The sequence below is a fragment of the Protopterus annectens genome, chromosome 17.part0 (assembly GCF_019279795.1).
Source record: "Protopterus annectens isolate FY-2018-M chromosome 17.part0, PAN1.0, whole genome shotgun sequence".
Lineage (NCBI taxonomy): Eukaryota > Metazoa > Chordata > Ceratodontiformes > Protopteridae > Protopterus > Protopterus annectens.
Window position 1 is genome coordinate 346,574,767 of NC_056751.1, and position 26,431 is coordinate 346,601,197.

Sequence of the window (26,431 nt, forward strand, 5' to 3'; positions counted from 1 at the left end):
AAAGCAGCCACCAGACAGAATAGCAATACATTTGTGATGGACCCTTTAAATGTAAGTACAAAAGTGCAGTACTTATAATTAGTGTAAAACATCTGACACTATGGTATCCTGGAGAATACTGAGACATGCAACATGCTTTACAAGTGCTTCAGCAAGTTTTGAATTTCAGTGTACCTTTTGAAGATCACTCTTTTGTAATCACACTTTTAAATATCAGTCACAGATGTGCCCAGTTCTGTCATGGAGCCCATTAAAATTGTTGCCCCATATGTGGCCTATGTGTAACCTGCCAGTTTTATCTCTCCAAATCAACTTCCAAAAATGTCACTCTATCTACATCACTCATATATAGGTTCATAAGTTCATGCTAGGCTGTTGATCAGATAGCTTATTTATAGCAAAGCCTCAAGAGGAAAGATGTTGCTGGTTTTAAAAATCATTGCAGTACGCAAGGAATGATTGGGGTAAATTATAATAAAAAGGAGCTTTGGAAAGAACATTATAGTAAGGAATTTTATTCAACATGAACTGGGTTTGAAAAAATACAAAACAGAAGGAAAATGTGATGAGAAAGAAAACACAGAATTAATATATTAGCATGGCTGAAGAGTTAGTAGAGAATTCTAAGGGAAGCAAAATTTATGTGAAAACCAAAGGTAATATACATGAGTTATTGAACAGGCAAATATATTTCTTAGAAGGAGGAAGGAGGTGACATTCTTAGACAAAAGAGTAAAAGGGGAGAAAAAATGAAGGAATATTTAAAGGATGACACAAGGGTAAGTGTTATAAAACAAAATTACATTATGGAGAGTCACAAAGTATATGACTGATATCTACAGAAGTTAAAGTGAAGGAGTTAAGATATGGGCTATTTAAAAAAGACTGATGAGGAAGGTAGACAGATATTAGAAAAGAGAATAACACTGAAAGATTTAAACAAGATTTTTGGTCTGGAAAATGAGAGTATTGTCCCATAGATAATGAGACAGGATATCAGTATTGTAAAAAATTGAGTAAGGAAGAAAAAAAGAAAGTTTTTTGAGGTGATGAATTAATTCTATAAACATGGAATTAATAGTCAGACAATAACTGAAACAATAATAAAATTATATGGAAATGTGATGATAAATTGTAAAATAAAAAAAAGATGGAGATCATTTTCATTCTGAATGCCTCCACTAAGTATACATTATTCTGAGTGAACAGACAACACAAGCATAACTCATACCTTCTTCTTCCTAATGTTAGTTTTCCTACTGATTTTCTGGTTGGCTTAAATATCGAAGGGGATTAATAAAGGTTACCACAAAGTGTAGACTACATGTAAAGTTAGTGTAATCTTTCTGAGTGACTAGAAAGCACAAAAAATGTGGCAAGAATGTTTTTGCATAAAGATCTTGTGCACTTAGTGTACACATAGAGTAGACATTAATACATTTGGCCTACTTATTTTAATAAAATAAATACTTGAGATAATTTTAAGGAATAGAGATGAGGTTAAATGAGTAGTGTGAAGAAAATTAAAATACTGTCATCTGTGTCAGCATATCTGGCAGGAGATTTGTACATATTCTCAGATTAACTTGTATTGTATGCAAGCATACTTAATTGTAAAAATGTAAATACATTTTAAAATGTTGAGTATCTCCCTGTTTAAACAGAATGTTTAAATAATCTGTCAGTGTTTTGATGCATTCCTAATTGCGCATGTTTGAGAGGGAGATTCTAAAGTACTGTTGAGAATCAGCTGAACAGTAGGTGATATCATTAGAATGTTCCTAGTTGCTATGTGATTATTCGAAGAGCTGACTGACATGAAAAAGAACTTATTCAAACATTTGACTGTTTTTTTATATAAGACAGTTGAGACTGTGTAGTCAGTCAAGTAATGAGCAATTTGTGAAGAACAGAAGTTTGTGAAGAGATTCAGTCAGTTACAGTGGTTTGCAGTGATACCCAAAGAAAATAGAACTCACCAAAAACTGTAAGCCTGCCTTTGCCTTGCTGTTATGTGTTAGATTAGATCAGAGACAGTATTTTCTAGTTAGATTAGGAAAGTTTAGTTATTAAGATAGTTTTTCTAAACTGATGGATTTATATCCTAAAATTTAATTTTACATTTCTGGTGACTGAATTCCGGTGTTTATTGAAAGCTATTGATTTACATTTTTGTAATCATTTTACTTATTATTAAATTGTTTTCATTAGTTTACATTGTGGCTGGAAATGAGTGTTTTACTTTAGAGATTAGAAAGTGTTAACACCTCTTTGATACTCCCCAGGTCCCCTTGAAGGCTTGGCTGCTCTGGTCATAGCTGTCATTTATTTTGATATTTAATTTTCATAAATGGATACCCCTTTAGAAGGGCATGAAGATACTCTGTTTGGTGGCTGCATTACCATATTATTTTGAGGAAGAGCACAGCCGGAAATCTATGTTAGGCTTTCCCAGAAGTGTTTGGATGTGTGAGATTTAAATTTAATTTAAGTGTATCAGAGGTCTTAAACTGGGACACATTGCTCTGAAGCATATAATTAGGAGTTACATTAGGGGTGGAAAGAAGTATACATTCCAGTCCCAAATTACTGAGCATGTTCCTGTTGTGCTCTTAGGGGAAAATTGTGAAATATTACTCCTGTTTAAGTGACAGTCTCACATTGGAGTCAGTAGTGAGGATTAAAGCTCCTTAGTTACTGACCCAGGATAGTAAGGGATGTCACATTTTATTGTTGGTAGTCCAGTGGGATATTGGCCAGACATTACATTTAATTGGCGGCAGTCTGGTGGGATATAGTTGGATGTCACATTTATTGGTGCCAGCAGTGTGGGATTTTTAATTGGATTCCAGTAGCTTGTGAGTAGCTGTCATTAAGGTGTGCACTCTTGACAGCTACATGGTAAACATTCAGAATTTCAATCCACTATAGTTTTATTTATTTTTTAGTTTGATAGGGATAGCAGGCAAGGATGTCAGCAGAACATTTTAGCAAGCTGACAAAGATCCAGTTGGATAAGGAGTGTGAAGCCAAAGGATTGATGCATGCCACCCTGACCAAGGAAGCAATGATTTCAGTCTTGGTTGCAGCTGCAGCTCAGACCAGCCATTCAGAGGATATCCAGTTTGGTGGTGGTGATGTGCAGCCTGCCAAGACAGGATAGTTCACATTTTATTTGGAGGACTTGACAATCCATCTGGGGTTAGAGAGACTGCACCTAGAGGACAAGGAGAGAATGTGATGCCTGAAGGCTGAGGAAGGGGACAAGCAGCACTGATATGAACTGGAGGCTGAGGAGAAATGGCAACAAGAACTGGAAGCTAAACTATGGGAGGTTGAGGAGAGAATATGACATCTTGAACTGGAATCCACAGAAAGACTGAGAAGTTTCAAAGCTGAGGCAAACAAGAGACAGCACCAGCATGAAATGGAGCTTCAAACCCTTTGAGAGGGTCATGGAGGTAATGGAAAAGGAAATAACTAGACCCCAGAAGCTGTAAAGGTCAGTAAACTTTTTCCTCAGTACAGGGATGGGAATGACTTTGATAGTTTTATTCATATCTTTGAGAGTGTATGTAGGCAATATGATGTTGACCCTGAGCTCTGGGTTTGCCTCCTGACTGTCTTACTTCATGGTAAAGCTGTTAAGGCCATGTCAAAATTGTCTGATGTAGATTGTTTGAATTATTTTAAAGTTAAGAACTGTCTTCTAGATAGTTTTAAACTAACACCTGAAGCTTATAGAAAAAAGTTTCATGAACATAGACGCAAGCAGATTAAAGTGTAGGTGGTTATATTGCTGACTTAAGTACTTACTTTCACAGATGGGTGAGTGGGTGTCAGGTCACCACTTTTAAGGAACTGGCATACCTTTTGGTGAGGGAGCCATCCCTCAGTACTTTAGCTGATGACATGAGAGTCTGGTTAGCAGACCATGAGGGCAACTCTGCAGAAGAGTTCGGAAGAAAAGGGAATCTCTACTTGGCAAGCACAGCACCACTGCATGGGAAAGGGATGCCCACTGCTGTACATGGACATAAGGGAACCCATGGGGGCAGTCTAAATCACTCCAACAGAGTACACCAGTAACAGGGGAACTACTAATCCAAGTGCATGGTTAGGGATTAGATGTTTCAAGTGTAACCAGAGGGGCCACATAGCAGTCAAATATCCATCGAGGCAAGGTGAGAAACAGAAGGTGAGGGTGCCAGCAAGCGTGGATGACAAACTGCCAGTGGTACATTATTTAGAAACAACTGGGATGCAAAATTATCACCAAAATTTATATCCTATCTTAGTAGATAGTAAACAGGTAACTGCTACAAGGTTACAGCTTCTGATATAATCAATTTGAGAAAATAAAAACACAATACCAAACAGAAGTAGAGCTAATAAATTAATTTACTGCACAATAAATCTGGTACTTCAGCAGTTTTGCCTTCAATGATCTGGTCCGTTGAAGGCAAAACTGCCGAGGTACCAGATTTATTGTGCAGTAAAAAAAAATTATTAGCTCTACTTCTGTTTGGTATTGTGTTTTTATTTTGTACTAGTGGATTTTTCTTCTGTATATATTATGTATAACCAATTCCAGGCCTGCAGTGGTTAGAGAAGAGCAGTACTTGCTTGGACAGTCCACTCCAGTCAGAGCATTGGGAGGGACCCCATTCCAAATACCTTTGGCTAGGGTTCATCTTGACTGGGAGGGTGGAAGAGGAAGCAAGCACATATGTGTGTTTGAGGATATTCCTGCAGATGTCCTGATAGGGAATGACTTTGATGATGCAGTACCTTGTGTACATGCAGGGACACGCAGTCAGGCTTGGAGAAAGGCATGTAGGTCCAGTAGTCTGGAAGAGACCCAGAAAGATCTCATATCTGAAGCTGGGACTGGTGTGGTTGCTGCTTCAGAGAAGGTGCTATCTAGTAGCAGTAAGTCTGATTGTAAGCCACAGCTGCTGGGAGGTACTGATGTCCACTTGGACATGGTAACTGCAAGGATGGAGGGGAGTGATGATACCCAGATTGACAGTGAGGTACAGCTGTCGGAAGATACCAGACTTCCTGCGGAAGGACAGCTTGGGAGGTTTGCAAATGTAAAGTTGAGACAGGCTCAACTTATGGACTCTACAGTACAAAGTCTGAGGGAGATAGTTAAGGAAGCACCTGAGGCTCAAGGAAGAGGAGTGTATACGGGAAGAAAGGTTTGTTGTATAAAGAGTGGACTCCTAAGGGAGGGCTGGAAGGTGAGGTAGTACAGCAGTTGGTAGAGCACAGAGCCTACCTTCTGCCACTTTTAGCTATAGTCCTCATATTCCTTGTGCAGGAGATATTGAGGCAGAGAAGGAAGGTTTGCTGCATAGAAAGCGGACTCCTAAGGGAGGGTTGGTAGGTGAGGTAGTGCAGCAGATGGTAGAGCCTAGAGCCTACCCTCTACCTAAAGTCCCTAATATTCTCTTTCCAGGTGATATTGATATAGAAAAGGTGGCAAATGCTTTGCTAGAAAACTTCAGCAGAGTAGGTTTTCCATGGGAAATACTGACTGACTGAGGTGGCAACTTCATGTCAGACCTGCTGACTTGTTTGTAGAATGGTTCTGAGGTGAAACATCTAAAGAACACCCCCTACTATCCCCAGACTAATGGTCTTGTGGAGAGGTTAAACTCTACATTGAAGACTATGCTACAGGCATTTGCTGGCCAACATATTAGGGAGGTCTTGGATTGATTAAGTAGGGCAAGATTAACCATTATACCCAGTAAGTGTCAAGTGGGTATGGCAGAGGTCACTTACTTAGGACACAGGTGGGAAGTGGTAAACTTAGGTCAGAAGCTGTCAAGGTGGAAACTACTCAAGAGTGGCCAGTTCCTTTTACTAAGAAACAAATGAGAGCATTTCTAGGGACAGTGGGGTAATATAGGAAATGTGTGCCCAATTACAGCACCATAGCTCCACCCCTTACTGACCTACCTAGGAAGAATAAATCGGACAAGGTAGTGTGGACCACAGATTGTGAACAGGCATTCCAAAAACTAAAAGAGATTTTGGGAGGACCCCCCTGTGTTAGCCAGCCCAGATTACAATAAAAAAATGATTGTACAGGTAGATGCTTCGAATTATGGGGTGGGGATTGTGCTCAGCCAAGTTTCCTCAGAGGGAGAACACTGCAGTGGGGTTAATAATGCCAATGCAGATGGATTGCCCAGGAGAGGAATAGGTTGATATTACCATACAGACCCATTTTTCTCAAGCTTGGTTTTTCAAGGGTCACGTGAAAATTGTGCTTGAGTCATATGGGGAGAAATGTGAAGAAAATGAAAACACCGTCATCTGTGTTAGCATGCCTGGCAGGCGATGCGTGCATATTCTCAGATTAACTTGTAATGTATGCCAGCATGGCTAATTGTGAAAATGTAAATAAGTTTTAAAATGTTGAGTATCTCCCTGTTTAAACAGAATGTTTAAAGAATCTGTCAGTGTTTTGATACATTTCTAATTGCGCATGTTTGAGAAGGAGATTCTAAAGTACTGTGGAGAATCAGCTGAACAGTACGTGATGTCATTAGAATGTTTCTGGTTGCTAGATTATTTGAACAGCTGACGGGCAGGAAAAGAAACTTTTTCAAACAGCTTACTGTTATTTTTAAAAATAAAACAGTAGTGACTGTTAAGCTGTGCAGTCAGTCATTACTGAGCAGTTTGTGAAGAACAGCAGTTTGTGAAGAGTTGCAGTCAGTTACAGCACTGTGCAGTGATACCCAAAGAAAAGAGAACTCACCAAAAACTGTAAGCCTGCCTTTGCCTTGCTGTTATGTGTTAGATTAGATCAGGGACCGTATTCTTCAGTTACATTAGGAAGGCTTAGTTATTAAAATAGAGTTTTTCTAAATTGCTGGACTTTTATCCTACAGTTTAATTTTACATTTCTGGTGATTGAATTCTGGTGTTTATTGAAAGCTATTGATTTACATTTTTGTAATCATCTTATTATTAAATGTTTTTCATTATTTTACATTGTGGCTGGAAATTAGTGTTTTACTTTAGAGATTAGAGAGTGCTTATACCTGTTTGATACTCCCCAGGTCTCCTCAAAGGCCTGGCTGCTCTGGTCATAGCTATCATTTAGTTTGATATTTAATTTTCATAATTGAACACCCATTTAGAAGGGCACGAAGACACTCTGATTGGTGGCAGCATTATCGTATCATTTTGGGGAAGGAACACAGCTGGAAATCTGTGTCATTCTTTCCCAGAAGTGTTTGGATGTATAAGATTTAAATTTACTTTGAGTGTGAGTGTATCAGAGGTCTTAAACTGGAACACATTGCTCTGAAGTGTGTAATAAGAAGTTACATATATAAATAGTGACAGACATTGTACCTGGTCCATGTCTGTGGCACTTGTGCAGTGTGCCAGCAATGTTTCAGCAACCCTAATTCAGTTCTATGAATCATGTTATTCACATCTTGCACATAGCAGACCACACAAATCTCATTTAAGGGACTGCACACTATGATCATAAACACAGTGGCAAAGTTTATTCAACCTTACTGACAACAAAAAGCTACAAGTGTTTGAAGGGAGATCTATGCCTGGCATACAGGGCATTGTCAGCCTCCACTCTGATGGGCTTCCTGCATATCCACAAAACAAACAACAACAGAATTACCCATTCTAAAGACTTAAACCTTGCCTGTGATATAAATAGGACCTACTGGAGAGACAAGTATGTATCCCAGAGACTACCCCGTCTATGCAACAGGCTCCCCATCCATGTGAAGCAGAGTTCCTCCCTAACCCAATTCAAGTAGATGGAGAACAGGAAATTCATCCCTGGTTTGGCACCTGTGTCTGTAATGGACACAGGTAACCTGTAAATGTTTCGTCTCCCAGGCCCCTGCATGTAAATGTTTCATCTCCCAAACTCCTGCTTACATTCATTAAGGTTATCAGAACTTATCAGAGATTTGTGATGCATGGCTAGGCTTAAAAAGACCCTTGTGGTTGTTAACCTAGTAAACAGCTATGAACCTATGAACATTAGGGGTGGACAGAAGTATACAGTCCAGTCCCATATTATTGAATGTGTTTCTCTTGTGCTCTTATGGGAAAATCGTGAAATATTACTCCTGTTTAAGTGACAGTCTCACATTGGAGTCTTTAGTGAGGATTGAAGCTCCTTACTTACTGACCCAGGATAGTAAGGGATGTCACATTTTATTTTTGGCAGTCTGGTGGGATATAGGATGGGCATCTCATTTAATTGTTGGCATTCTGGTGGGATATAGCCAGATGTCAGAAGTAGTATGTGACATTACAAATGCAAACAATAGTTTGAATCATGAACAAGTGTGGAGAATTTCAGAGTATTATGGGCTGGACAAGGACTTTATAGATATGTGGAGAAGAATTTATAATAAATCATGGGTATGCTTGTTGATAAATGTGTTGATTGGTAGAATAATTAAAGTGAATAAGGGGGGTTAGCCAGGTATGCCATGTGAGTGAAGTCATGTTTTTTTTGTTTGACTATGAATGTAATTATGCATAATTCTGAAGAAAAGATACATGATACTAGATGGGAAATTGGTGTTCAAATTTTTTTTTACCAAGTAGTGTAGTTTATGAAGGTGATGCAGTATTAGTGACAAAGAACAAATTATGTGTAATTGACTTAATTAAGGAAGTACACATGAGGATGTAGTTAGTATTAATAAAGAAAAGCGTAAAGGAGCTGGAGATACAATAATGTTATATGAATGTTATTTTCAGGAAAAGAAATAACATTAGGGGAATGTATTTGAGAACACACGAGATGTAAAAGGGCAATGGTATGAGATAATACAGAAAATAAAGGAAACAGTATACTGTGGAGAATTTTTTAATTTAATTTAATTATTTAATAAATGGTACATTAATGGTTATGGTGAGCTACATTGCTTGAGTTTATATGTTAATTACTAAAAGGGAAAACAAATAATATATATTATGTTTATTTTTAATTGGTCAAGACTGATCCCTGTAAGGAAAGCAGTGCTATTTAATGAGAAACATAAGTTAAATTTGTTACATACAAAGTGTGCTCTTGATTTGTTTACATTTATTTTATTAGAATAATTTACTAAACAGGATCAAATTTATTTATTTATTTATTTATTACCTTTTGTTTACTGGGATGGTCCTACTGGGCAGTTAGGTTAATTTTTCAGCAGAGGCCTGCGTAAAAACGTTCCATTAGATTTGCAAAAATTACAAAGAATTTATACAGAAAAAAAATTAGTTTCTTAGCAGTAGAGATAGAGTTTTAGAATCATCCAGTGGGTAATACAATAAAGACGGGGGTTAATACAATTTGATTTCTGTAGGATTGTTAGACAGTAATAAACAGGTTGCATTTACATATACAGCAATATACAAACTTCATTTACATAGGAGTGATGAAAAGCAGTGTACAGTTATAAATAATGATAGGATTGATTTACATTTACAGGATAAGGTAGGAGAGCTGGAGAGTTAGGGGTTAGTGATAGTTTAGAAATCTGAGCGAGAGAGTTAGGGTGTAAACAAGAACAGATCCAGAAGGAGTTTAGGTACTGTTTTACGCTGTTCTTAAAGCTAAATGTACAGCCCTACTGTTTTAGTGGGATAGGCCAGGAGTTCCACTGTCTGGTGACATAGGATGAGTATAGCGAGTCTCCAGCTGTATTACAGGATTTGGAAGTTATTATTATTAAATGAGCAAAGGCAACATGGTGGGGAATAGTGCTTGAGAATATTGTGTAGAGAAAGGCATGTGCATGGTTTGTGTATTATTTTGTTGGCAAATGGAAGTTGTGTGAAGGTAAGGTAATTATGCAGTTATAGCCAGTTGAGCTCCTTTAGTGTTGAGCAGTGGTGTGTACAGTAGGATGAATTAGCTGCAAACTTTGCTATTTTATTAAAGCATATCTCTAATTTATTTAGGTGGGTGGCTTGAATGTTGGTTAATATGGGTGATGCATTGAAAAGACAGGGGAGAAGGTAGGATGGTGCTTAGGATTTTCTTGATGAATGCATGAGGTAGGGTTTGTTTTGGTAGAGGAAGGCCAGTTTTTGGTGAGCTTTCTTGATGGCCTGGGTAATATGCAAGTCAAATTGTAGGTTATTGTCTATTTTGACACCTACTAGTTTGGTGTTTGTAATAGGACGTGACTCGATGATCAACAGCTGTAAAAACAGATTTTATTGTACTTGTAAGGACTTTCGAAGGGGTCTCTGCCCAAACTTCTTCAGACAAGTAATCATTAAAAACCCACACCTTTTATACAAGCTCAACTAATAATAATTCAATTGTCTTGCCCAATTAGGTTCCTTAAGGGCACAGTACATAATTCACTATTTGGATTATAACATTTAAACATCTAAAAAACCCTATTAACTTCACAAATAATCACATCATAACCATACTAAAACATAAAATTCCATATTAATACTTATGCTGCGGTAGCGTTGTCGCCTCACAGTAAGATGCTGTCCGGTTTGATTCTCAGCTAGAACGTCTTCTGCGTGGAGACATGCGTGAATGGGCGTACCTTCATTGAAGGTTGTGTGTCAGGCCTGGCAAGCCGGTACATAAAAATCAACTGCCAATCATTAGCGGACCAGAGTTCCGCTGTGGCGACCCCTAACCGGGAAAAGCCGAAAGACACAAAACAAATAACAATTAATAACTAAATAAATTATCATAAATTATTTTAAAACATTTTAATATTTAAAATATTTTAAAATAGCTAACAGCCTTTGTGAACTTTTTTATATAAGTCTATTAATTTCGTAAACTAGACAGAATGAGTATGGATCAATTAAAAACGTTTTAAAGCTTAAAGCTTTGAGTAGATGATATAATGTATTTACAATTTGTCAATTTTAATGGTAGGTAATGTGTTTAGTATTGCCATTAAGGATAATATTACAATTCTGTCTAGTTTACAAAATTAATAGACATATAAAAAAGGGAATGCAACTAGAGATAATGTGATTCCTACTATGGCTAACCTTTTAAATCAAAAAGATTTTTTTGGCAATGGGTCTTATGGCAGAGCAGAACCCGAATGGAGTGGTGCGGTGAGTAACTTTACTTAATGACTTTGACTGTAAACTGTTTAGATGCTGCAAATTACAACTTGAAGTGGCTTATCTAAAGGAATGTATTGACAGGAAAATAATTCCGAAAGGGTTACGTCAGTGGTGTTACCCTGTGGGGCTAATTGATCAGTCCGTTTTCCACCAACAACTACTCGGTTTGTTTGACAAACAGGGCTTTGAATTCTTACAGTCTTTGATTAATTTCTATAATGTCGAAATTAATAATTTAAGGGCTAACTTGGAGATATTGGAACACGCTACTAATACTGATAATGAGTTTCCTAGATACAGATACGATTATGCTAGGATTTTTTCTAGCATAGAAGCTACTCTTGCTAAGTTATTAGAAAATAAAAAAAGAAAAATAACCAGAGATTTAAATGATTATGCTAATCATAAGGCATATCCACCCCCACCAAAGGCATCTTATAACCAGGTTTCCTCAGGTAATATAACCAAGGATGGACCTCATAGTGGGACTGAAAGAAGTAATCAATTGGTTGACAATGAGGCTGAAAATGCACAGGCTTTATGCCGTAGTGAAAGAATAATGAGTAGTAGAACTCAAGAAAATCGAGGGGGACAAGAGCAGCCTAATAATAGTAACCAGAACAATCAGCAGGATTTTCATAGAGTTCGAAAAACAAAGTACAACAACCGGAACAACAACAGGAATCAGGGTCAGAAGAAGAACTGTCGCAACCAGCGAAGGAGATGATATTGGTCGAGCAGGAAGGACCACAAATCCTTCTTAGCACACAAGGGGACTTTAACATTTTTAATTTTACAGTAATAACAATCGAGCAGGAAATGGTTGATTTTTTTGATAAAGGGTTGTCATTTGTCCCTGACAGAAACATTGATGTGGCTAGAACTATCATCGACCTTAAGTTGCATGTACCCAAATTAAATTTAGCCTCATTGATGGGCACAAATACATCACTGACTAACATCCTGAGGGTATCCAGTGTGTTTAACCCTCCTTTGCATGGGACATTAAGCACTTTTGAAAAATGTGTGAAATGGATATAAGAGTTCTGCAAGGTGGGATGCACACTGGGGTAAGTAATAGAAGGAACATCACCAGGAAGGAAATTGCATTTATTGACGTAATAAACCAATGTAATATCAGGGTAATGAAACCTGATAAAGGTGGAGGCTTGGTCTTTATGGACCAAAGCGAGTATAATAGAAGAATGGACTAATATTTATCCACAAACACATATAAACATGTTAGCATTAACGAAATTAATGTGGCTTATAAAAGAATCATGGGTATAAAAGAGGATTTATTTTTGGAAGGGACGATAAATATAGGTACGTATCACTATTTAATAATGGCTGCCCCGAAGATACCAGTTCTTTTTGGGTCCCCTAAGTTGCACAAAAGTTATGAAAATCCACCATTTAGACCCATAGTTGATGGGAGGGGATCTATAACATGTGCATGTGCCAAATGCATTGATAGCATCCTCAAACCACTTATTAGAGATGAGCCTCAAATTTGCAGAGACTCCTGGAGCTTTTTAGAGAGTGTTAATAAGCCTGAGTATAATGAAAATTATATCTTTCTCACAATTGATGTGAAAGATTTATATACGGTAATACCACAGGCTTTGGGAATAGCTTGGACTAGAGGATTTATGCTTGCAAAAGAGTGGACAATAACAATATTAATTTGGTAGAAACACTATTGGAATTGATTTTAGCTAATAACTTTATGATGTTCAATGGTCAATTTTTTCTACAAACCACAGCCAAAGCTATGGGGTCACCCTGTGGTGGTAGTTTTGCAAACTGTGTGATGGCACAATGGGAGCGGTCCCTGTTGTTTAATAATGAAATGTTCCAACAAAATGTCGTATGGTACACTAGGTACCAGGATGACATGTGTCTAATATGGAAAAGGGCAGTGGTCCTGATTGAGGCCTTTATCCTGAACATAACAGGTATGACAGAATTCTTAGAATTTACATATAATATCGGACATGATAGTATTAATTTTTTGGATGCTACATTGATTAAAGATAGAATTAATGCTAAATACAAAACTGTAATCTATAGGAAAGCTACCTATTTGAATAGTTTTTTACATTTCTCCAGTTGCCATCCCTACCATCAGAAGAGGGCTGTGGTAAAAGGACAGACGGTTAGGGCTGCAAGGATGGTTTCAGACAATACTGATTTTATGGAGGAATGTGAACTTTTGAAAACAATGTTTATTAGAAGAGGGTATCCGGAAATATTTATTAATGAAATTATGATTGAAGTAAAGGCCAAGAGAAGATCAGGACATTTTAGTCCCCTATTAAATAATAATAATTATAGCATTTCCATAGCTAATTTTGGACAAGAGAGTATTAATGTGTCAACACAAACTCATAGTTTGAGTCTCAACTTCTTATTTACATATTCCATAGACTATAAAAGAATAAGAGAAATTTTTGTTAAAAATTGGTCTATTATTTTGGAAGATAGCAGGTTGAGTAAGAAATTGGGCTCGAACCCGGGGTTTACATATAGAAGAGGGCCAAATTTGAAGTGCCTTTTAGAGAAAAAGAATAGTAATAAGAAGCCTTTAGGTATGAGAAAATGTGGGGCCTGCAATCAATGCAAATTTATAAAATTAGGTAAACAAGTAATAATCAGAGGCAAGTCATATATTATTAATGGAACATATAATTGTGACTCTAAGGGGGTGGTATATCTTGCAACTTGCCAGTTGTGTACAGCATATTACATTGGGAAAACAGAAAGAAAATTCAGGCAAAGAATTTATGAGCATCAATATTGCATCTACAGAGGTGATAGTTTAAATGCTTTAGCAAAACATGTGAACAAAAATCCTGATCATAGCTTTCTCTATACTGTATTACAGCAAGTTAGAATTGATTTGAGATGAGGGGCCATGGCAGCTGAAGTTAGAGGAGTATGAGCTGATGTGGCAGATTAGAACTGCAGCACATATACCGCCAGGCTTAAATGAGTATGGATCAATTAAAAGCGTTTTAAAGTTTAAAGCTTTGAGTAGATCATATAATGTATTTACAATTTGTCAATTTTAATGGTGGGTAATGTATATAGTATTGCCATTAAGGATAATATTACAATTCTGTCTAGTTTACGAAATTAATAGACTTATATAAAAAAGTTCACAAAGGCTGTTAGCTATTTTAAAATATTTTAAATATTAAAATGTTTTAAAATAATTTATGATAATTTATTTAGTTATTAATTGTTGTATAGGTATTAATATGGAATTTTATGTTTTAGTATGCTTATGATGTGATTATTTGTGAAGTTAATAGGGCTTTTTAGATTTTTAAATGTTATAATCCATATAGTAAATTATGTACTGTGCCCTTAAGGAACCTAATTGGGCAAGACAATTGAATTATTATTAGTTGAGCTTGTATAAAAGGTGTGGGTTTTTAATGATTACTTGTCTGAAGAAGCTGGGGCAGAGACCCCTTCGAAAGCACTTACAAGTACAATAAAATCTGTTTTTACAGCTGTTGATCATCAAGTCACGTCCTATTGCTGGTGCTTGGATCCTCATGGTTTTTGGTTTCGAAGTTTTCAAGTTTTTTACATAGTATGGTATTTGTTACAGTTTCTATTGTGGTGCTGTATGTTGAAGTAATATTAAAGGGTGTACTGGCTTTGGAAAGACATCTGAGTGTGAAAAGTATTAATTTAATTTTTTTTTTTGCCATTTAGGATTAGCCATGATTCTATGGAAGTGAAGGAGTCTTGAGTCATTTGCTGAAGTAGTGGAAGGGTTGATGCTGAGCAGATGATTGTGGCATTATCAGTATATTGTATTAAGGTGGCAGATTTGCTGGCTTTGTGCAGATTGTTTGTGAAAAATATTTGAAAGTACTGGACCTAGAAGGAAGGAGGATAGATCCTAATTCCATTTTATGGCCTGTTGAAAGTTGGAGAGATAGCTACAGAACCAAGTAAGAGCTGAGTGAAAAAGTCATAGAGAAGATGGTTCATTGATTAGGAATTGGTGGGATACTGTGTCAAATGCTTTTGACAGACCAAGAAAATGGATGATAATAGGTTACCATTGTTTCTATTGATATTTATATTTTTTGGGAAACAAAGCAGTGTTGCTGTTGTACTGTGGTGTGGTTGAAAGCCATGTTGTGTGGGGGAGAGTAGTTTGCTGTTTATGAGATGAGTGAGAAGTTGAAAATGTATGTATCTTTCTAAGATTTTGGATGGGGGGAGAGAATTACAGTGGGTCATTAATTAGAGAGGTCTGTGGCTGGTCCACCTTTATGAAGTGATATAATATGTTACTTTTTCCAGATAGTGAGTACATAGTTTTCTGTGATAGATCTAGTTATGAGTATCGATATAGGGCTATGCCAGGACATCTGTAGCTAACTTAAAGTACTCAGGTGGAAGTTTGTCAGCAGCTGATGCAGTGGTTCCCTGTTTTGAAGGTAATTTTTGATAGCTGAGGTAGGTATTTCATGGAAAGAAAAGAGAAGGGCATTGTGAGCATTACTGGTGGGGAGAGAGCGATGGGAGGGTAGATTAGATACTAGGACAGAGAGGACAGATTCAATAAAGTGTGTGTTGACTTGGGTAGCTATGAGGCCTGTATCATTGTTTGTGGTAGGAAATGGAGTGTTGGCTTGTCCAGGGTATAGTAGGTTTTTTATGGTTTTCAACAATTGTTTGAGATTGATGTTTCCTTAGATATGAGTGAAAGAATGCAATTTTGTTTAGCTTGACCTGTTGTTTACATTGATTTCTAAGTCTTCTAAACATTTGCCACTTTTATTGTATTCTGTCTGTATACCATATCTTCCAGACTTTATCTCTATTTAGCATGAGCTGTCTGGTTTCTTTGTTGAGCCATGGAGCAGGGTTGCTTTTGGTTCTTTTTGTTCTTAAGGGAGCTAACTCATTTAGTATGTTAAGGAATATATTATTGAAATAGGCAACAGTGTCTTTTAGTGGTAAGTTTTTCAGAATTTTGGGGAGGTAGTTTATAACGGTTTTAATACTGTTTGGGAGTGTGATTAATTTGTCTTGTAATAAATATGGGAAGATGGTCACTGTTGCTGTCAGGAAGACAGCCAAAGGTTTATGTTTGAGGGTGAGGTGGTAAGTCTAGTAGTGAGTTCTTTTGCTATGTTTGTCATTTCTAGTGGGTGAGGTGATTATTTGAGTGAAACTGAATAAGTTAATAAAGAGGGTAGGGGAATCAGTGTTTACAGTCTATATTCACATCCCCATGTATAGTAGTTCCTTTATTTACATTAGTAGAAAAACATTGAAGGATGTCATTGAGAATGGGAATGCTGTTGCTTGGGGGAATATCTCTATGGCAGCAGTGAAATAGTTTTGTGCTTATTCAGGTATAGGAGGGTAATATATATTTCTATGATGAGATAGTTGGGGTGACGTTTAGTATGTTTTTAAAAAGTATTGCAGGCCCTCCAGCTATTTTATGTATGCTATCATTTCTTATTTATATTGTATCCTTGGGGAAGGATTTTTTCATCTTTACTGTTTGGATTTAGCCAAGTTTCAGTGATGATTAAAATGTCTAGTTTGTGTGTTGGAATGCATACATGGAAAGCTGGAATTTTGTTATAGATGCTTCTGAGGAGTATGTACATTAATAGTAAATTGTGGTTAGAATTAATGGGCTGTATTTTGGTAATAGTGGGAGCTGATGGGTTCATACATTCATGAGTAGGTACTAGGCTATGGGCCCTAGGGCTTATATAAGCCTAGCCAAAAAGGTACCCTGGCTTTCGCCACCCAAGAAAATTACTTTCCTGTGCCCCTGTCGAGTAGCGCCACAGAGGTGATCTCCGGGGTGAATTTCCTATTTCCCATCCAATCATCAAGAGTTTTCTTGAAGAGTGCTAATGAGGAGCTTTGTTTGATATAGATAGGTAGTTTGTTCCAGAGTATGGGAAGTCTCTGGGACAGGAATCTATCCCTCCTGCATATTCTGTTTATTGTGGTGACAAGGTTTAGGTCCCTAGAGTGTGTAGCTTGGAGAGATTGGGATTTCTTTAAGTGCAGCATGTCCAACAGCTCTGGGTTTGACATAGCTTTGTATGTTAGGCAGGGATTGCCACTGAGTAGGCGATATGCGACAGAGTAAAGTTGGAGTTTTTTGAGACAGTCTGCGTAAGGCATCTATCTGAGGCTGGTAATCCTCTTTGTGAGGTATTTCTGTGTCCTTTCCAGTTGTTGTAGATGTCTTGTGAGGTACATACCAAAAGTGGTGTTGTACTCTATAATGGGTCTAATGAGTGACGTGTAGAGGGGAACAATGACCTCTTTTTTTTCCTGGATGAGAAACCTTTTGTGATGAAGTGTGCCACAAAGAAAGATTTCCTGACTACTGTGGTGATGTGATTATCAAAGGAGAGACTACTGTCCACCTGTGTCCCAAGGTCTCTTATCACACTTTCGGTGTTAAGTAGACTACCACCTATGTGGTAGCTCATGCATACAGAGTTTTTACCAAAGGGGATGACAATGCACTTTTTGGCATTGAATTTGAGGCCATGACTTTGACCCCAGGCATCTGTCTCAGTGAGGTCCTTTTGTAGGATGTCCACATTATTAGGAGTTTCGATTATGGCTCCTAGTTTGCAGTCATCTGTGAACTTCATTAGCCAAAGACCTTCTGTGTTAGCCTGTACTTCAGAAAAGTAGATACCAAACAAGAGAGGACCCATGACTGAACCCTGTGGTACGCCACTTGTCACTGGTCTGAAGTCAGATTTGAAGTCTGCTACTTGCACAGTGTGGGTTCTGTCAGTGAGCCAGTTGGCAACCCATCTTGTGACATAGGGATTTATACCTAGTGAGTTTATCTATAATTCCAGAGTGGGGGATGGTGTCACAAGCTTGGTGAGATCTAGATAGGCTGTGTGAACCACCTTACCCTCATCTACAGCTTTGGTGACTGCTTCAAAGATGTCTATAGTTTCGAAGACATGATCTGCCTTTTACAAACCTGAAATGGGTGGGTTCCAGAGTTTTGAGATTACCAATGTCTTTGTTTATAAGTTCCATAGTTCCATGATGATACATTCCATGGCCTTGCAAACCAGGCTCATTAGGCTAATGGGGTGGTAATTCCTGGGGTCCATGGTGGCTCCCCCTTTATGGAGTGGGATAACTGTCACTGTGCGCCATTCAGTGGGCACAAAGCCTGAAGTGAGGTTATGATTGAACATGGTGTTTAGGTGGGGTGCCAGTTCATTCTGTAGTTCATTTAGAATGCAGCCTGGGATGTTGTCAGGTCCCATGGATGCTGTGTTCTTGGCTTTAGAGAGTGTGTTTTTTACCTGTATAGCCATGATTACATGAACATTCTTCTGGTATAGAGATGGGCCCTTTAGGGGTTTGAGGGGGGGGGGGGTAAAGTTAGCACTGAGCCTATCTGCCAGGATGTTGGCAATATCAGTTGGTTCTGTATATTTAGTGGCATTGTGCTGTAACAAAGAGCAGATCTGAGTGCTTCCATTGAGATTCTTGACATAGCTATAGAATGCTTTGTGGTTGTCTTTAGCATCAGTGGCAATTTTGTTTTCATAACTAGCTTTGGAGGATTTTATGAGGGATCTCAGCTTCTTATTGAGGCTGACGAGGGAGTTCCTCCAATCATGGGATTTTACTCTTTTTTTGCAACAGTTTCTTTCTTCTGTTGTAGAGTTTGTTTATGGCAGGGGACCACCAGATTGGCTTCCTTTTTTTGGAGGATAGCATCTTGGTTCGGTTAGGGATAGCATGATCCATGCACACATGTAAGTGCTTATAAAGTGCATTTGTGTAGGATTCAGCAGTCGTACCTCTATTTTCCATCTGCATGGGTGTTGTGAAGTTTGCCACTTCTGTCTTAAGAAGCATGAAGTTGGCTTTGGAGAACTTTTTACGGTGGTTTCTCTAATAGGGGGTGGGGACGGGATGTGGATGTCTAGGGTAATTAGCTTGTGGTCAGATCTGACCAACGAGGAATTGACCTCTAGTGTGGAGCACTGGTCACCCATGTTGGTAATGACCAGGTCTAGGATATTGCTGCCCCTGGTGGTGGTGTGGATAAGTTGATCCAAGGCATTGGAATTTATGAATTCCAGAAAACATTTAGCAAAAGAATTGGTATATGAGTAGTTTTCCCAGTTAATGGTGGGGTAGTTGAAATAACCCATTATTAGGGTGTTAGGTTGTACCCTAATATTTTCCAGTATGTCAAGAAATGAGAAATGGGAATCCTGGGGCACGGTGGGGTTTCTGTAGCAAGTTAAAATTTGGATTGTGGTCTTGCCCAGAGTTAGTTGCACTTGGATAATCACAGATTCATTATGCTAAGCAACTAGCCTGGAGGTGTGGATATCCTTAATAAATATGGACACTCCTCTGCCTTTAGTGTTTTGATCCATGTTACGTGCCCGAAATGTGTGGTATGAATTATAGTCTGGTAATGCAGGGTAGCTCTCTGAAGCCTTGAACCAGGTCTCTGTCACTGCACAGATGTCGATGTTCTACATTTTAAGGGGTGCCTCGATTGAATGTATTTTGAGGTTTAGGCTTCTAGCATTGAGTAGCATTACCCTCAGATTTTGCTTGCTTGTACCTGTTATGGTGGTGAATTTGTCATTTGAACCTTGCCTAAAAAAGGCACTATAGGGTTGGCAAGAGCCTTAGCCAGTATCCAGAATTCCAAGGGCGACAGGTGCAGGCCATCTCTGGCAAAGCATCATGGTCTGTTGATCATGTCATCCCAGGCAGACAGATACTGGATCCCCTTAGAATGACACCAGCAGCTTAGCCAATTGTTGAAGTCAATCATTTTGTCTTTGTACTGTGGTATCATTGTGGGTGATTGCAGGATGCTACTCAGGGCTAGGGCTATACCTGCCTGAGCTACAAGATTGGAGAGCTTCTCCATGTCTCTTTTCATGTAGTTCAGGGAAGTATGTCTCAGGTCATTCACACCAACATGGACAATGACAGAGTCATATTTGTACTTGTTGTGGAGTGACCTGAGTGCATGTGCAATAGAGTGGATCTTGGCACCCAACAGGCAGCTGACAGTAACTTTCTCCTTGTTTAGCCTGGTGAGTGGAACATTAGTGTTCCTGACTATAGAGTCACTTATGACTAGAGTGTTGGGTACATTGCTATGCCTTATGAACTGTGGTTGAGTGGCACATTGAGTTTGTGGGCTGTGTATCATTTGGGTTGTGTTGGAGGTGGAGGTTGCTTGTGTTTCTGCTTTGGAGGTCTCTGTTGCTTGAGCAAATTTTTATTGAGAGTCTCTGTGAATATAGGTGTGTGTTTTGTGTTGCTCTGTGTGTGTTTCGGTGGTGTAGGTTTTCAGGGACTATGTGATGAGTGTGGTGTGGTGCAAGTGTTTACCCTCTCCTCTTGACTGTCTAGTCCAGTTTTGGGTGAAAAGAGCTTTGCTTCCAGTTTGGCTATATAAGTGCATCTTTCACAGGTTGTATTGCTGGGTGGTAGGAGGAGAGGGTTCTCTGTGTACATGCGGCAATTGCTGCATTGCCGCAAGATTCCCAGATTCATCAGGTAGTCAGGAGAAAACACTGGGAGCTGACCCTTAGACATGCCTGGATAGCTGCTTATTTATTAAGTACTAAAAACTGTTTTCCTCTAGACAAGTGAGGAAAGTTGAGTGATGTAGTAATTTGTAGCTTATTTAGTGCTTACAATGAGTTCTGAGCAAGTGCTGAGCTCAAAGAAACAGATCTGAGTGCTAAAACTAAAAATCTGGCTAGTTCTAAGGGAAATTTTGAAGAGCAGACTTTATGGCACTGGGAATAGTTCACCCCTAGCTAAGTGGCGATGCATAAAGTGTTTTTTTTTATACAACAGTAGCAAATGAGTAAACTGATTTAAACCAATTAACCAGTAAAAAAGCTCAAAACTGAGCCCTGTTCCAGCAGTCTTCAATCAGACAAGTTCTAACTGCACACTACTGCCACTAGGGTCCAGGGGAACCTTCTCCAAAAAGATGGCTTAGATTAGTGCTCAAGTTATACAAACAAAGCTAGATTCAGCATGCCTGAATCTAGTTTATGCTACAGCAAACAAGGCACACCAATTTCAGAAAAAAACAGTTCAAATAAGCAGGCACAATAATCCTTTAACCAGAAATTCCCAGCTCAGAAGGGCAGAATCTAGTCTCTCCTCCCACAAGAGTGCAGACCACAAACCTTCTTAATGTAAAATAACTGGCCTGAAGCCCAAGTGCTTCAGGACAGTTATTTTACAGTATTAGACGGGGTTTGGTTGGATTGAAGGGATTGTCCAGGGTTTGGGTAGATGTCTCCACAGAGTGGGAGAGTGGAACTGTGGTGAGAGAAGTTGTACTGTGTGTGTGTGTGTGTGTGTGTGTGTGTGTGTGTGTGTGTGTGTGTGTGTGTGTGTGTGTGTGTGTGTGTGTGTGTGTGTGTGTTTGTGTGTGTGTGTGTATATATATATATATATATATATATATATATATACTAGATCTGATACTGATATATGGGTCTAGTAGATCTCTTTGATGGAGCTGTAACTGAAGAGGGCGTGTGCTCCTAATGTGTAGAGACTGTGTGCAATTTTGTAGTTGATGGGTGTTTGTTGAGTAGGAATATGCAGTTGGAGGAATATAGTGATGGGAAAGGGCATGTGGTATGATGTGGCAATGGTGAGCATGCTTAGTATAACTGAAAGTGTAGACTGGGAGAAGTAGCATATTAAGCATATGTTAGGGGAAGACAGAGTTAGCTGGATGGAAGTTATATGCTATTTTGTTGTAACAGATTGGGAGAAGTGAGTTAGGTAGGCTTGTGATATGAGTTTGTAAGCTGAAGAGTTAGTCCATTTGGATGTTTCAGTGAATTTGGTTGATTGTTTTGTTTTAGGGGGGTGAAGCAAGAATGGCATAAGTTCAGATAAAGTGGGAGGTGGGTGGGAATAAGGGGTAGGGAAGGCTAGAATGGAGTGGGATGAGGAGGTGGTACAACTGCCATGGGTGAAAAAAATCTGTAAGCCTGAACGTGATATAAAAATGGGTAATAAAATTGTATTGAAGTACTGAGGTGAAAGAAGGGATTTAAATGTAATATGAGAATGCAAACTACAAGGTGTGTAAGATAGGTAGTAGGCAGAGGTAGTTAGGAAAGAGAAAGTTTGGAAAAATGAGAAAATAACTTTTTCTTAACTACTTTTAAAGCTAACCACATTTAATGCTCAAAGTAGAAGTTGTTTGTTCATTAGTTAGGGGAAACATCAGGACATGGAAAAGAAAAGAAACAAACAAACACAGAACTGCCTATACAGGCAAAGAGGGAGAGTCATAAAAACAGTAGCTGAAAAGAGTAATTAAGAAAGTCCAGGCTGCCAACAAAAGTAGGTGTACCTCATTAAGTAGAGGGAAGGGGAGTAGGAAGATTAAGGTGCCATGGAGGCTATTTTTGATTTTAGTTAAAACAGCCAAAAAGCAGATCTCTAAGTAATGGCCAGGGAGAGAGGAGACATTAAACTTGGTACCATTTTCAACAGAGCAGGACTAGGATAACAAAACTAACAAGTAAATTCCCCTTACACTGAATAAAAGACAAGTCTGTACACATTTGCAGGGCTGGATGGTGTACTGATTCTGCTGTAGTCTTTGGGGTTGGTGTTCAGTCCCTGACTATACTGAATAAAAGACAAGTCTGTATGTCTTTGCAGGGATGGATGCTATATTTATTCTTTTGTAGTCTTTGGGTGGGGGTGGGGTGCAGTCCAAGAATATCTGGCTAATGCAAATACAATTAAGTAGATTTATGTATGAGAAATGTAATGAAAATGGTGAATGTTTAAGGAAGGAAAAGAGGAACAAGACTGAGAAAGGAAAAAAGATGAAGGGATGTAATTGTTTCACTGTGTTTTGCACTCATTACTGTAATGACCCTTTCGGTATGTAGCTGTTCAGTCACTAGTCACAACTGGAATGACTTGAACACTGTCCCTCTAAAAAATCAACAGCCTAAATCATAAACACTATGCAGGTCATCTCAAAGCTGTTTCCCTCTTCTCAGTATAATATAGGCTACTGAGAGACAACTTCTGCCTTGTGTATAGATCTTCAACAGACACTATTCTGTCAGACCTTTTACACATTCACAAGTCCAGTGGTATCATAAACACCCACTCAAGTGATTTCAATTTGTTCTGCAAAGTAAATAGAACATGTTGGAGAGAGAGATTTGTATCACAGATGCAACTTATATAAAACCATCTACCAATGCACATAATTCAAAGTACTTCTCCTATTCTATTCAGTTATAATTTAAGTAGATGGTTGGGTAACCACAAAGTCACCCCCAGTTTAGCACCTCTGCTTTAGCACCATGAAAAGGGGAAACTTACTTAAATGTCCCAAAATATCTTTGTTCGGCCCATCTCTGGGTTACTTGCATGCAAAAATTTAAATGCTAAAATCTGCCATAAGAATGTAGGATTAGGCTTCTTAAGATTCTCACAGATCAATAGCCTAGTAAGTACCTATGAACCTGTGACTCTATGAATGAATATTAAAATAGATATTTTGTGTGGAAGGTGAAAACAGAAGATTTACAGAAGAATAGAAAGACGTGATATTGCAAAGTAATACAAGCATACTGTCTTGAGGATGGGTATGAATAGTTAAATGCAGATAAAAGAGAATGAATAAAGAGAAGGAGGGATTATTTAAATATGTATGCATGAATGGGATGACATTCTTTGGTGAATGTTACTGGGTAGGTTTTCAGTTAAAGGAAATATGAAATATAACTTTGATAGAAAAAGGAAAATGACAGATAAAAGGATATGTAGTGGAGGAGGATGTAGGACATATCTTCCTAAAGTTTAATTGAAAAAAGGGCAATTGAGATTGAATAAATAATATTCATAATTTTGAAGAAATAAAAAAAAATACAAATAGTGATATGATGTAATTTGCAGAATGTAAGAAGTGGCTGGATGAAAGATTTGCAAAACTGGATAGAATAATCATCTAAGGTACATGGTTATTTGGTTAGGGATATGCCAAGAAGTACTGTATAACAAGCAATGGAATCTGAATGTAAATATTACAAATATGAAACTGTGGTTGGCACAGTTAATGTGTGGGTGGTTGAAAAAAATGGTTAATGTTCTTGTATTTTCTTTGTTTGAGTTTATTTAAAAATATTCCTTTGCATTTTTATCTTTTATATCATTTTCGATTTTAAGAAAGCTAGGTAAGCTCAAAGGTTTTTTTTTAATATAGACATGGTGGTAAAATGGTTAAGCTGTTCACCTCCCATGCACAAGGTACACGGTTTGATCCTGACCTCTGGTCAATGCATGTATGACATTTGCATGTTCTTCCTGTGTTTCTGTGAGATTCCTCCACCCTCCCAAAACATGCTGCATGTTTGTTTCTACCTGAAATTCACGCAAGAATGGAATTGTGTGCAGTAGTGTCTATTGGGGAAGAGTTCTATAGACCAACTGCTTTGGGCATCAGCTGTTGTGCCCAGTATCCTCTAGTCAGGAGAACAAAGATCATAGACTGCACGCCGTGTCAAGACTAGCCAGCTGACAGTGTAAAAACTGCCTCCAGGTGATTGGGTCACATTCACTAATGATGCCAAAATGGCAGAGGTATTTGTCAATGATAAGTGGGCTGAGGACCTGACCTACACGACAGAACCATACTAACTGTGGAAGGGGTCTAAAGTACAGCAGTCCTGGGTCAATAAGCTATACATAACAAAAAAAGATCAGCTCAGATAAACATAGAATAAAGCATTTAATAAATGTACAATAAGCTATACACTTTCACAAATATTCCTTCTTCAGGTCAAACAGAATTAACTGTAAACAAAGGATTTAAAAAAAATATTTAAAATCACATGACTCATGACATCAGCCGAGTTCTTAAAACATAGTGCTACTTCCATCTCTGTGACAATAATTTCAGCACTGGTTTTAAACTCACTGCTTCATTTAAACCTTGTGCTACATCTGCATGGAGTTCATAATCCATTTATACTTTAAATTCTCATTTTTTTTATCTCATTGAAGGATGAACTAAATGAATAACCATAAATGAAAAATAATATCTCTGCCCATCACAGTCAACACATTTAAATAATACATTAGTTGTAATGTGCCTCCTTATTTTAGAAAATGCTGTCCTTAAATTTAGAGTTGTTTTTATCTACAAAAAAGGCCCTACAGCCTTCACATATAGCAAGGTCAATCACATTATTGGTATTACAAGTCGCAGTTCTGTTAAAATAATAGTTTTTGTTAGTTGCAGGATGTTCAAAACTATTCTTAACCTCAAAATTTCTGCAGGAGCTCTAGTAAGTGGTATGGACCATGCACCAGCCCTACAAAATTGAGTATCATCTTTTTGAATTATTTTCTAGTCTTGAGATTCTTGAGGAACATATCAGAGTAGGAGAGCAAAACCAGAGAGAGTTTCAAACCAGTGCTGAAATTATTAAAACAGAGATGTAAGTGACACTAAGTTTTTAAGAACTTTGCTAATGCCATGGGTTATGTGATTTTAAATTTAAGACTGCATTCAGGTGGCAATTGCAGGAACTGCTAGATAAAGCAGGACAATATGAGTTGGTGTTGATAACAGGGGACCTGAATGCACATATTGGGACAGACAGAACAAGATATGAGGATTGTATAGATCCACATGGATGGGACAACAAGAATAAAGAAGAAAAGGCCATTCTAGAATTCTGTCTCACAAATGACTTGATGGTGGCCAACACATGGTTCAGTAAGAGAGAGAGAAACAGTCACAAGATTACACAGAATAATAGCCAACATGTAACTCACTGGTTGCCCAATCAGCTGCAAACAGTGGTCAGTGAAAGCACTAAGGTCAACAGACACTAGGCTGAAGACCTGGAATTTGTTTGGAGAGAAAACTCAAGAGTTCAAGGAAATAGTCAGGGCTGTAACACCTCAGGAGGAAATAGATGGAGTTGAAGAAGAATGGCAGTGCCTCAAAAGAGTATGTGTAAGGACTATAGAACAGATATGTGATGAAGCCAGGTAAAGAAATAAGGTATTTGAGGAAAGCTGGTGGTAGAATGCAGAAGTTCATGAAATCATCAATAGAAAGAAGGACTGCAGGAAAAGTGGGAGATAGAAAAGATGGAACAGGTTAAGAAAGAATACTGGTTGGCTAATAAAGAGGCTAAGATAGCACTTATAGCAGTGAAGAACAAAGCACCAAGAGTCACTCTACCAGCTTCTGGAAAGTGACTCA